This window comes from Neofelis nebulosa, chromosome 3 (genome assembly GCF_028018385.1).
Source record: "Neofelis nebulosa isolate mNeoNeb1 chromosome 3, mNeoNeb1.pri, whole genome shotgun sequence".
NCBI classification, from domain to species: domain Eukaryota; kingdom Metazoa; phylum Chordata; class Mammalia; order Carnivora; family Felidae; genus Neofelis; species Neofelis nebulosa.
Window position 1 is genome coordinate 56,512,594 of NC_080784.1, and position 13,520 is coordinate 56,526,113.

General features: G+C 42.8%; 1 protein-coding gene across 2 annotated transcripts in view; it reads right to left on the minus strand.

The window, feature by feature from the left end:
- Positions 1-13,520, minus strand: part of GALNT7 (polypeptide N-acetylgalactosaminyltransferase 7) — a 148,024-nt gene that overhangs the window by 37,124 nt on the left and 97,380 nt on the right. The window lies entirely within an intron of this gene.

Consider the following 13,520-nt stretch of genomic DNA (forward strand, 5'->3'; position numbering starts at 1 on the left):
ACTACAATAATCTGCCTACAAATTCTGATTACAATTGGAATGTTGCTTGGTGAGCATGGAATCTGACAGTCTTACTGGTTTTGAAAGCTCCATGCATCTTCGTCCACAATAGGGTTTGCTGAACAGAGTAAATTCCCATTGGCTGACTCAGGTCCCTTCTCCCATGGATAGCTGGGGGTAAAATGATCACATAGTTTCTTTGGCTCCTCTATTCTCATCCCGTGGAGATGAATTCCTTCTTAGCAATGTATTCTTTCTTTTACAAGGCACAATAAAATGGAAGCTTTTAAACAATAGAATACCTCGATGCCTTCAAGAGCTTGTATTCCCTTCCTTGATTACTAGAAGCTCTAAGATGATCTACTTCCTTTTCTTCAATATTCTTATCAATTCCTCGTATTAGTTGCTCTTCCCTTGAAGGTCAAAATTAAGCCTATCATAATAGAACCCACTCTTCCTTAACCATCTACAACATGAAAATGTCAGCACAGCTAATCGTCAGAGGTTCTGCTCTCAGCCAAAACAGAATTTTCATGTATTTTGTTAATACATATCGGATGATTTGATCTCAAAAAATTTTCTAGGAATACCCCTTTTCTCCATGTTGTACTATATTACAGAATACCACCCATTCTCTTAGTGAATTAGATATTAATGAACAAGAGAATAATAATCTTTAACTTCTGCTCTATTGGGGTTAAAGGTCAAAATCAATGAACACAGAATTAATAGTCAGGTCTACAAAAGTTTTTTCAAGTAGACCACCTTTCAGGATTAAATTAGGTAAACTGAAAACACACAGCTGTCTGCCACACTTGTTTTGGAGTTTGGTGCATGGTGCCATAGTTGGAAGGTGGGACACCAGAATGGGTATGAAGGAAAGGAAAATGGGTTGCTTTAGCTCAGAATACCCATAATCTCTATCAGGTCCACCCTCCCAATCAGCTCAATATAAATTAAAAAACCCCACAGGCTTGCTGTGTGTGCCAGGTTTTAGGACAAGTGCCCCCAGTTCTGTTCAAGTAGTGTATTTAATTCTTTTTTTTTAAATTTTTTTAATTTTTTTTTATTTTTTTATTATTATTATTATTTTTTTATTTTTTTTTATTTTTTGGGACAGAGAGAGACAGAGCATGAACGGGGGAGGGGCAGAGAGAGAGGGAGACACAGAATCGGAAACAGGCTCCAGGCTCCGAGCCATCAGCCCAGAGCCTGACGCGGGGCTCAAACTCACGGACCGCGAGATCGTGACCTGGCTGAAGTCGGACGCTTAACCGACTGCGCCACCCAGGCGCCCCTTTTTTTAATTTTTAAAAAAATTTTTTAACGTTTATTTTATTTATTTTTGAGACAGAGAGAGACAGAGCATGAACGGGGGAGGGGCAGAGAGAGAGGGAGACACAGAATCGGAAGCAGGCTCCAGGCTCCGAGCCATCAGCCCAGAGCCCGACGCGGGGCTCGAACCCCCAGGCGCCCTCGAGACACCCAGGTGCCCCTTAATTCTTTTTTTTTTAATGTTTACTTTTGAGAGAGACAGAGAGAGACAGCATGAGCAGGGGACAGGCAGAGAGAGAGGGAGACAGAGAATCCAAAGCAGGCTCCAGGCTCTGAGCTGTCAGCACAGAGCCTGACGCAGGGCTTGAACCTGCAAACCACGAGATCATGACCTGAGCCGAAGTTGGACGCTTAACCGACTGAGCCATCCAGGTGCCCCAGCAAGTAGTGTATTTAAACTTTTCTTGGGATGGATCTCATTTCCCAGGGTAGAGATAAGGTGTGCAGCTTTTTATCATGTCTAAACCATTAACGTGTTAGAGGAAAAGGAGGGAGACTCTTGGCAGAGCAGAATGACTAGGACCAGAAACTCTCTAGCTCATCTCAGCTGATTCTTAAGGCAAGAAGCCACAAAAAAACATTAGTAAAGACCACTGCTTTACGTAGCTTACGTAACAAAGAACAGGGCCAGTATCTATCTGTCCAGACCACTTGTGAGCTCCTGGTACCCAGGGCTAAATAAATCTGTATTTATTTCCATTCTCTCTAACCTCTGAGGTTGCCAGTTTCCTGGCACCCCAAGTTAGTGGGAGACAGCTGTCCAGTCATTAGCCATGACAGCTCAGCTGCCAGTGATCCTCTAAACACAGCCACAGTATGGTTAGAATTCACAGCTCCAAAACCGCTGCAGGCCTCCTAAAGCTTACATCATCTTTGGGCCACTCAGCGTATGGTCTCTGTGACAACCTTAGATAATATGTACAAAGCCTGGGATGGAAACCTTCGAGCGTGGCTTTGGAGAATACGTCCATTTCAGCTCTTTCCACCGATATTCCTCCTCAACGAGTGTCCTGACAGACGAGCCAGGCGTGAAGGGCATTTTCTCCATTTTGAGATACTCTCCGAGGTGATGGAGGAGAGAAGGTCACAGTCGACAGGGGTCAAGAGTGGTTCCGCAGGGATGAGTGTATGTCCCTTTGGTGAAGACGCTGCTGGCCTCAGCCCAAGGATTTAGCCCAAGGACCTCAGCCCAAGGATTTAGCGAGCACGGCCTGTGTGAGCAGCAATGGAAAGCCCCTCACCTCAGCGAGCCACAGAGAAGGAACCTGAATGACCTTGAGCAACCCAAGGTGATTCATTCCCGAGCATGGGTTCAACAATCCCAGTGGACTCCCGGAACTCGGTGGGAGAATTTGAGGGCTCTACAATTCTAGCAGAGTGGACAGTACCTGAGCCAAAGAGTGTTTCTGCTATTGATTATTGTGATCTCATTTTATCCCAGAAACGTAGTTCTAACAGCTCTTCTAGTTTCCAAAGCACCACCATATACATCATTATCTCCTCTGCGTTGCACAGGAACCCTCCGGGGTACACAGGACAGGCGTTGGTATTATTCAGTTTCTACATCAGGCCACTGAGGCTCCATGAGGTTATAGGACTTGCTCAAAGTCACCATCAGTGACAGAGGAGAGATTTAAAAACGAATCCTTTGACTCTAACTTTAAGGTTCTTTCCTTTAAACCAAAGACTTACAAAAGGATTACTCGCACAATATATACTTAAAACAAAACAAAACAAAACAAAAACAAAAAAAAAAAAAAGGGGAAATGACTTCTTTCTTTTCACTCAATACCCAGGGGCTTCGTGGTCACTAACAAAATGACTGCACACAGTTCTGTAGATTTCTGCCTGATTTTAAGGATTGAGAATACTAAATAAGACATCAGGGCAAGCTAAGAATGCTGAACTATGTCACTGGGTAAAGGTCTTCAAATGTTTTTTTTTTTTTTTGAAAAGGAATACGTACATGGACAGATGTGTCCACTTAATGATCTGAAATGTCAAACCATAATTTAAGAAAAAACCTGGCAAGGAATCCCATGAATGGACATATGTTCATGTGCATATCTCTGAAACTCTCTGGGAAGGGAAAATGAACATTTCACAGTGTGAGCCATATGTTTCTAGCTATATTGGACTCTAATTTCAAATATGAGCTTACATGCCATATTCTGATTTTATAGAGGCACCAGCTTATCAAATACCAGTACCTCTGAGCTGAAACAACCAGTAACAGGAGTAAGGATCAAGTTGGGTGGGTGCCAGTGTGTGGGTAATGACACTAACAGCATGAACCAACACAGGTTTGCATTTGCGGCTTAGTTATTCATTTATGCTGTGCCTTATTCCACAAAGGACTTTGAGCAGCTTACAAACACAGAGAACGCAAAAATATTATGAAAGTTAAAAATAGGAGGGGGAAAATGGATAAAGAAAGAATGAGGGGAAAAAAAAAAGGAGGAATCAAGAACAACGTGTTAAAACTACATACCAGTGGGCCAAGGACTCCTGTGTGCACAATTCTGAGGCACGGTTCACAAAGAATACCCTATGAATAGCACTGCCCTAAGCTAACCAACATGGTAGCCTTGGGTGCCTTCCAGTCCCTCCTTATTAATGGACAGGCCACAATTTGGCTTGAATTTCCTAGCAGGGAAACCTGGTCTAATCTGTGTTTAACAAACCAGTTGTTCAGAAGTACAATATTCTTGCTGTGAAGGCCAGATGGGAGTTTTTTCTAAGGGGTCCTCCTTATGGCAAACGCAGCAGTGAGTTTCACTGGGCTGTTATTCATGAAGGCTGTCAATGGAGACCAATGGCATTACACCAAAATACAAGTTAGTAAAAACAGTTGTGCAGAGACCAAGTTGGGAATTTAAGTTCAACACAGATTTGAAAATCACACTTTGCAAACATTCTTTAAAATGTTTATTGAGTCATCTCCTCTTCCATGTTTCATCGTTCAGTGAGTATATGCCTTCTCAATGTACTCGCATTACAAGCAGGAAATCACATCGACCATATGGAGGACTTGTATTTCTAAGAGCAAATTTCGACACTGCTAATGACTAAAGAGGTATGAGCTTACAGTGGTAGCAAGGTAACTTTAGGTTGGAGTTAGTAAATAATTTCCCAACAAAGAATTGTGAGCTATTGAGAGAGTTATCAATATAGGCTGTATGGTATTTACTTGTGGAAGTCTTAAACATGGACTGATACTAATGTTCCTACAGCAAAATGAGGAGATGCACTAGATCATTTTTTAAAGACTCTCAACTATAAAACTATGATTACAGATGTGGAAAAGAGTACATAATGTACAACAGTTACCATTTATAAATTCACAGAATATGCAATTTCTGGAGCTAATAAGAATATATTAACTCTTTAGTAATCTATCTTATTTAAGGTATTAGGAAGGTAGGTTGTTCATTTAGCATGTAATGTAATGGACACACGAGATGTTTAATAAGTATTGTGGTGAAGAAATCTGGTAATACTATTTTGAGAAATCATTAAAGTAGTCTACCTCTTTTCCTGCATTAACTGAATTACCTTTACTTCTCTCTTACATCTTTGCTTCGTTGCCATTTTCTAGAAAATCAAATCGTCTATTAGGAGGCTGATGAGTCACCAAAAGTGAGTTGGAGTTAGTTATCAACAAGTTTATGGCTTAAGGGTGCTTGGGTGACTGAGTTGGTTGAGCCTCTGACTCCTGATTTCAGCTCAGGTCATGATCCCAGGGTTGTGGAATCGAGCCTCGTGTTGGGCTCTGAGCTGAGTGTGGAGCCTACTTTGGATCTCCTCCCTCTCCCTCTCTCTCTCTCTCTCTCTCTCTCTCTCTCTCTCTCTCTCTCTCTCCCTCCCTCCCTCCCTCCCTCCCCTGCCCCCACATACCTCTCCCCTGCTTGTGCGCTCTCTAAAAGAAAGAAGTTATGGCTCAAACATGAGATAGAATTATAAAGTAAGAACTGAAAGGATATGCTAATTCCTACTCTAAAGATGGCAGAGGACAGGAAACCTCAAACCACAATTCTGGAAAACATTTTAGTTTTGGTTTTAGTTTTAGTTTCCTTGGCAGGAAACCCAAGAACTGAACACATGTGAACATCAGAAGTGAGGTACAGTCAATCGTCATCTGGAGACAGTACTCTTACCAATGGGTTACCTTCTCTCTTCAGAGTCCCTGCGGATAGGATAGGGGAAGAAAAAGAAGGAAAAAAAAGGGGGGGGGGGAGGAAGGAAAAAGAAAAGAAAGGAAAGGAAAGGAAAGGAAAGGAAAGGAAAGGAAAGGAAAGGAAAGGAAAGGAAAGGAAAGGAAAAAGAAAAGAAAGCCAAACAAATCTGTTCTGTGTGAGATGGAAGCCTATAGAACAGCATAGACCAGGGATGCTGTAGACCATGGAGGGGAGACTCCAGAGTCGAAAAAGACTACCAAGTAAAAGGAAACAGCAATTAATCCTTTGATTTAGTGATTCCACAAAGAAATCTGTCCAACTGAAGTAATCAGCAGTGGGCACAATAATTGACCCACAAGCTTGCCCAATGAAGCATCTTTTGTAATAGTGAGGAATTGGAAATGACCCAAATGTCCTCAAATGAAGGACTGGTGGAATAAATTCTGGTCATCCATGCAGTGCAATCTTTTTTTTTTTTTTTTTTTTTTTTTTTTAACCCTACCAGGGGTAGGTGATTCTTATTTTCTTCTTTTAAATTTTCTATTAAACATATGCTTTCCTTTTTTGAAACCTTTACAAATAAAATTGCTACTGAAGCAGCAACTACAAGTGAAAGAACGTTACTTGGCAGCTTTGTAATCAGCAACCCCTGGGCAAGAGGTCTGTCCTGATAACTCTTTTCTTATTAAAACTATCATATTAAGGCTTTCCCCGGAACCAGAGCTTTACCTGTGTAACAGACTTAGACCAACTTTCGGCACTCGCTTTGTAGCCAGAATGCATCTCTTCCAAAAAGTGAGGGCATATTTTTAAAAAAACATTACTATTTGTACCCATTCACATTTTGATCCAATAATAGGCTATTTGAGGGATTGGCAAATCATACTTAAGGTGCCTCTGCATTTCATTTCTGCGTTTTTTCCTTCCTGATACTAGTTGGTTACTCCACCAAATTCCACCTGACTATAAAGCCCTTCTAGATATTTGCTATCATGTCATGATAGAGCAAAAGCCCCCTTAGAGCAGAGCTGCTACGTCTAGACAAATGGGCTTAAGTGGGAAAGGAAAACACAAAGATGTAAGAGCTCTGTTGGAAGAAATCTTTTATGAGGGCCAGCGGTCAACTTAGGGAAGTTTATAAATCTAAATAGGAAAGCCAGTTCTTCTCAGTTCCAGTATGACGTTCCCAATATTACTAGATATGCTTGATTATCACCATTTCAGAAATAAAGTATTTCACGTGGTGCAAAAATGATACCTCTTTAAAATCTGCCAACAGCCTTAGAAATCCTGAATATTCCGAAGCAATTCAGGCAAGTCCAATTACGTTTCTCAAGAGTAAAACAGTTTGGCTTTTCAATTCCTTTCTAGAGCTATGAGTGGACATCACTTCCCAGGAATCTAAAGAACTGTAGTGACTTAATACATCGACTGCCTTTTTAGTTCCTCCACTCTCCGAGGGCTCCTCTGATCCGCCGTGCCATTGCTGACAGCCTGCTTGCATCTGAGGGCCCCAGATTAATGTCACGGTGCTAACCTCCATGGTGACCTTTTGTACTGAAGCCTTCATGAAAGAAAGGAAGCCATTTCTGCAGCTTCCTCATTACCTGAGATACCAGGACGCAGAACACCATTTTCCTCCTAACATTTTTATTTACAAAATGCTTGTCGCCAAAATAAAAAGCAATTTTTTTTTCAGTTGCTAAACTCAAGACCTTACAGGAGTAATTTAATTGAATCTCTTGGATACCTGAAGTCTTGCTTTTTGAAGCTGATGCCAATCTATTGAAGCTTTTTTTCTGGGGAGCACAGACAACTGTAAGGGTTACTGCCACCTTTTAAAGGAGAAACGCCTAGGTGGCTCAGTCGGTTAAGCGTCCGACTTCAGCTCAGGTCACGATCTCGCGGTCCGTGAGTTCGAGCCCCGCGTCGGGCTCTGGGCTGGTGGCTCAGAGCCTGGAGCCTGCTTCCGATTCTGTGTCTCACTCTCTCTCCGCCCCTCCCCCATTCATGCTCTGTCTCTCTCTGTCTCAAAAATAAATAAAGGTTAAAAAAAAATTTAAAGGAGAAAAAAAGGGGCGCCTGGGTGGCTCAGTCAGTTAAGCGTCAGACTTGGGCTCAGGTCATGATCTCACGGTTCATGAGTTCAAGCTCAGCGATGGGCTCTGTTTCCCATTTGGTGTTTCTCTCTCTGCCCCTCCCCTACTTGTGGGCTCGCTCTCTCACTGTCTCACTCTCTCTCAAAAATAAATAAAAAAACGTCAAAAAATATTTTAAAGGAGAAAAAAGTGTACTTCTTTCTATTTACCTCCAAATTATTCCCACCTTAATTTTAAGAAATTTCTCTATGAAATTATCCATATCCTTACCTATTGGCAATGACATTGTTAAAACTAGTGACTATACTTCAAAGCACATTTTATTAGCATTTTATATTTTCAGGTTCTGGTAGTATGCACACACTTACATTATCTTGTTCTTTTATCCACAGGAGTTATGTCAATAAATTCCCCCAAATCAGCTGTGGGACAAGGTCTCTCTAGTTTTACTGGACCCCAGGAGTATATAAACCCTTCCCGGATCATCCCTGCAACTACTTCTGATCCTCAAAAACCATTCATTCCTTCCTCTGCCATTATTACAATTAGACTTCATGGCCATGGTCTTTTAGACTTTGTTGTTTCTCTGAGACCAAGACTGAGGTAACAGGTGTGATATTCTTTTAACTATGTGCTTCCTGGAGAGAATTTATGTCACTTCTCCTGAGGAGGGGAGATAAGATTAGTAAGTATTCCTGATATTAGTCTAGGCTAGTTATTAGGAAATTAAACAGATTGAGTACAGCATCTAAACATTTAGGTAAGGGGATGCACTTGCCTGAGAGTGTCCTATCTCATTAAATGGCCACCAGTACCTTTGAAACTCAGATTAGGTGTGCTCATCAACAGAGACTATTTCATCACTTTGTCTAATAAATATTCTGAACAGTGCAGAAAACCTCCCATGTTTCATTGCCCATGCCACTGACTGCAGGAGCCTCTGTTGAGCACATCCTGGCAGGATTCCAGATTCCTTCCCAAGATCATTTTAGTAGGAAGATGTAGTAAAGGAAGTGGGAGTGAGGTGGGGAAGGAGGGGTGGGAAGGAGGCAAAAAAGATGAACTGTGGAGGTATATTTATAATAACTAGGCCAGTTTATGTCCATTCTTTAAAAAGAAAAACCTAATATTCTATACTTTTTGGTATTGACATTTCTAAAAGCCATTATCGTATTTCCTTTCCGGCATAAATTAGGTAAAAAAATTTGGTTTACTAGAATTACCATTTTCAGTGTTCCTGAAATTTGCATTTACCATTAATGGGATAGTGAGCACGATGTTCTTTAACGATGTATGAAATATTTCTGTGAATAACCTGAGCTCCAGATTCATATATACAAATATATTCAAACATATTATGCGTGGAATCTGTATTTGTTAATTTGCGTACTCCCTAAATTTTATTTTCAACCCCCAAATCAATTCCTGGGACATGGTTACAGTCATTTGAGAACATGTGCACAGCAGCCAAAAAAAACGTGAATTGCAATTGAGTTGCCTATGTGAAGACACTAGAGGGTACTCTGCCTTCTTGTCGTCACTCTGACAACTGTAAACAGTGTCCTTTTCTTTGGAGGGTGGGTGATGGGTATTGAGGGGAGCACCTGTTGAGATGAGCACTGGGTGTTGTATGGAAACCAGTTTGACAATAAATTTCATATTAAAAAAAAAAGATGTGGAAACCCTCAGTCTGTCAATGAATGAATGGATAAAAAAAACTTTGGTATAAATATACAATAAAAAAATTATTCAGCCATAAAAAAAATTAAAAAAAAGATAGTGTCCTTTTCATAGTCTATTTAGGGCCATCTCCTTCTCGGTTTTGTGCTTTTTGTTGGTGATTTCATGGTTTAAAATGGCTCCCAAACATAGTGGTTAAGGGCCGTCTAGCGCTCGGAAGTGTGAGAAGACTGTGCCGTGCCTTATGGAGAAAATACTGGTGTTAGACGGACTTCCTTAAGACATGAGTTCCAGCGCTGCTGGCCATGAGTTCAATGTTAAGCTGCAACACTATATGTTAAATAGGGTGTTCTTAGAAACAAAACACATATATATCAAGGTTAGGTATTGATCAGCTAATGAACCGATGTGACCGGAGTCTCACAAGAACCTAACCCTGTGCTTGCCCTAGGAGCAGTGCCTCTGTCTGTATGTATTCCTAGCCCCATGCTCACGGTGACTTCAGAGAACACAAACACCTTGGTAACAAGGACTGACTGCATAGCAAAATGCACACGAACAGAAATTCAAGCTCACCAATAAGGACGGCTACAAAAAGTCAGCTATAAAGTCTGTCACGCCTTTGCACCACCCACTATAAAGGGAAAGCATGATAGGTGGATGAATTTTTGTCTTATGGGCTAATGCTGCCGGCTGCGTTGTAACTGCAAGCAACTTGCAAAGATTTAAGAGACAATCCCATTCTCTCAATTAAAATGAAATTCATGCTTTGAAAACAATTATGATGATGCCAGAGAATAGGACTTTAACCAGGAGGGCCATAAAAAGGCAGGGTAAGTGAGGAACATTCTGCAAACTATTCAGGGATACCTTATATAATAAGGAGGTGCCTGAGAATTACAGGAAGCTGCCAAAAGAAGAGAAGCAGGACAGAGTCAGAGAAAGAGAGGCCTTCGCCACTGAGCGGTGGGAGTAACCAAGAGCCTGCCACTCAGAAATGCACCTGTTACACACACTGTTTAAAGAACAGTGTGGTCTCTTGCTTAAATGACGGTCTACACTATAAAGAGATGCTTAGAGTTAAAAGAAAAATCGGGTTAAAACATTTCTAAGTTTCGAAATGACAAAGGTGCTTATTATTATGAAATATTTACAGACGTAAGCTCTACAGCCCTGATGCATCTTCCTATTTTCTTCACCTAATGATACCAATGATAGATTCATCACCCAGTACTTTTGAGCAAGTGTTTCTTTTACTGTGTGCTACAACAGGGACTCCCTTTATGTTTTCTCACTGTCTTTAGGACTATTCCTCCTCTTGCACAGAACTGCAGGACGAAAGACAAAGATGAGGCTGGGAGCACACACCTAGCATGACGAGACCCATGTAGGAGAAAAAGCTTCTGTAGGCTTCTTAGCCCCCAAGGACGAGGGTGGCTTCCAACCACTGGGACCTCCATCCAAGCAGCAGGGCTCACGTTACCTACTGTTTTGTGCCTTCACGTTCTTTGGCACATTTCATCCTCACGATAATGTTATGAGCCAAGTATTTTACCCCTATTTGCTAGAAGAGGTCAGCAAGGTTCTCTAAATGTCAACTATCGTTCAACTCTGTGTGGGATCTCCAAGAGGTACTTCCTGTGCCCTCGTGAGCTCAGCACTCTCAGGTACTGCCCCCTTTTGCCTCTAGCTCAGGATCATCAGGGGGTGCCCTGTGGCAAAAGGGACTCAGCTCCTGTGAGGCTGGTCCCACCGGTGCACCTGCCATAAGTTAGGGACGTGTCGAGGACACCTGCCAGGCTGTTCCAAGGCCATGGTTTCGTGTTGTTTCAGGACCCACTGCCCCCAGCTTCGACACACCCTCGAGTGTGGGAATCTGCTGTCCCAGAGTTCTGCAGACATTCTGGCGAATGTTTTTTTGTATCATCTCCTTGGTATTTGAGTATAAATGAGTGCAGGGGCCAGGCAGGGAGCACGATCTAAATGACAGGCGCTGTACAAACACTGCTCCTCTGCTCTGGGACCACACTCAGGTGCCTTTCTGTTCTCTCCTTATGATGGCTGCTTCTACGTTAGATTTAAGCAGAGACCCTTGTTGCAAACAGTTGGGATTTTAAACGCCTACATTTGAGGGGACAGTCACTTTGGAACTTGAAAACATACTCTCCTTTTGTTTCTAAGTATAAAAACGTTAGTACTATAAAAATGTCTCAAATATTAAATTTAAAATGACTGCTCTGGGGGTCCCTGGGTGGCTCGGTCAGCTAAGCGTCCGACTCTTGATTTCGGCTCAAGTCATGCTGTTGTTGCGTTTCCTGCGTTTGAGCCCTGCACTGGCCTCTGCGCTGACAGAGGAGAGCCGGTTTGGGATTCTCTCTCTCCCTCTCTCTCCGCCCCTCCCCAACTCGTTCTGTCTCTCAAAATGATAAATAAACTTAAAAAATTGAAAAAAAAATAGATTGAAATAACTGATCTGATAAACAGACCTTCCTGATCCTTTACCTGGTGTGGTAAATAATCCCAGAGACTTGCATGCACCCCTGGCCGCCACGTAATCCCGGACGCGTACTCTTTGGACTTCCGGTTCCTTGTCCACAAAATGAAGAAATGGTACCGGAGACCCCCCTGGCTCCATTTAGCTCTAAAATTTTGAGTCTACGAAATTCGTAATGTCTTACGAGCACGTTTCTTGAAGTGTCCAAGCCATGCCCTTTAGAAGCTGCCACGTGGCTCTGAAAGTGCCATCTTGCGCACTTGGCTCCCGTGCGCCGTGATCAGCAGCTTATCTGTGCCGTCTGAGGCGTGAGAGGAAATCAGACACCCGGACGCAGGATGGTGACGGAAGGGGCAAAACCAAGGACGGGAGTGTGTGGGAATCCAAGGCAGCGTGAGAGGAGGAGGAGGAGGAGGAGGAGAAATAAGGGCCCACACCGCCATCGCTACAGCCATAAACAGCGCATCCTTGCTGCCTACGTGGTGTTAGCAGGGCGCTAATCGTACCACGAGACTTAGGTCAAGTAGAAGAGGCTGGTGAGGGGTGGGAGGGAGGGAGAGGAGGGTGGGGTGGGAGGGAGGGGAGGGCAGGTGATGGGTATTGAGGAGGACACCTTTTGGGATGAGCGCTGGGTGTTGTATGGAAACCAATTTGACAATAAATTTCATATATTGAAAAAAAAGAAAGAAAAAAAAGAAAGAAAAAAAAAAGAAAGAAAAAAAAAAAAAGAAAAGGCTGGTGAGGCCGAAGCACAAGGTACGGAGGGAAGTATAGAGAGTGATGAGCTTATACAACAAGTTTTTGTTTTTGTTTGTTTAGGTTCAAAAAAGTGTGAATATATGTACATAAATGTATGGGAAAAGAACTTGAATATTCAGCAAACAGCAGCTGCCTCTGGAATGGGAGAGAGGGGACTCTCTTTCACTTCTTAATCAAGGTGGCAAAATGGGTTTCCTCCGACTCCCCGACTCCCCGGAGGTGACAGACAAAGGTCAACAGGAAGAGACATTTGCACAGCAGGATTAGATCCTAGAGGTGCCAGCAGGGTTGAGTTTGGCAAAATAAAACGGCTGAGTGGCTGAGTGCCTCCTCGCTAATCCGTCCTGCTCCCCTTCCTGCTCCTGGGGAAACCAAAGAGGGCTGAGCCTGGTATCCTGGCAGCCAGTCTGTTCTCTCTGCCAGGCTGGGCATAGCGTTGAGGGGCTGGATATCAAGTGCAAGTTCTGCCAAACAGAGCATATACTGCTAAGGTGCAGGAATCAAAGCAGGGCTTGCCTCTGCTTGGCTACCGCGCCGCTTAAGCTAACAGATCCGGTATCTATTGTTACTTTCCAAGAAGAGCTGTCGCACCTGGCACCGGCCCAGGATTTGCCAGGCTCCTCAGCTCTTCCAGGAAGAAGAGGCAATGCCAGAACAGAAAGCACTCTGCTAAGCTAGAGTGGGAACAGCTGCACACCAGCTGCTTTGCTGGCTGGTTCTATTCAGCTTTTGTATCTAGAGAAACATTGTGGAAGACCCAGGGGAGAATGTAGTAACATAGAAAAAAGTAATTTTTAAAGGGAAGGGGCCTTGGAAGATGTTTAGTGGTTTCCAAACTGAATTCAGGAGCCTGGGGTTTCAAGGAGGTGCAAAGACCCAAAGCGGAGAGTTATGAAGAAAGTCACTTGAAGGAAGGATTCTGGGGGTTGTGTGGCCAAAAACACGGAAAACTCCTTTTTACAGAGAAGGAAAATT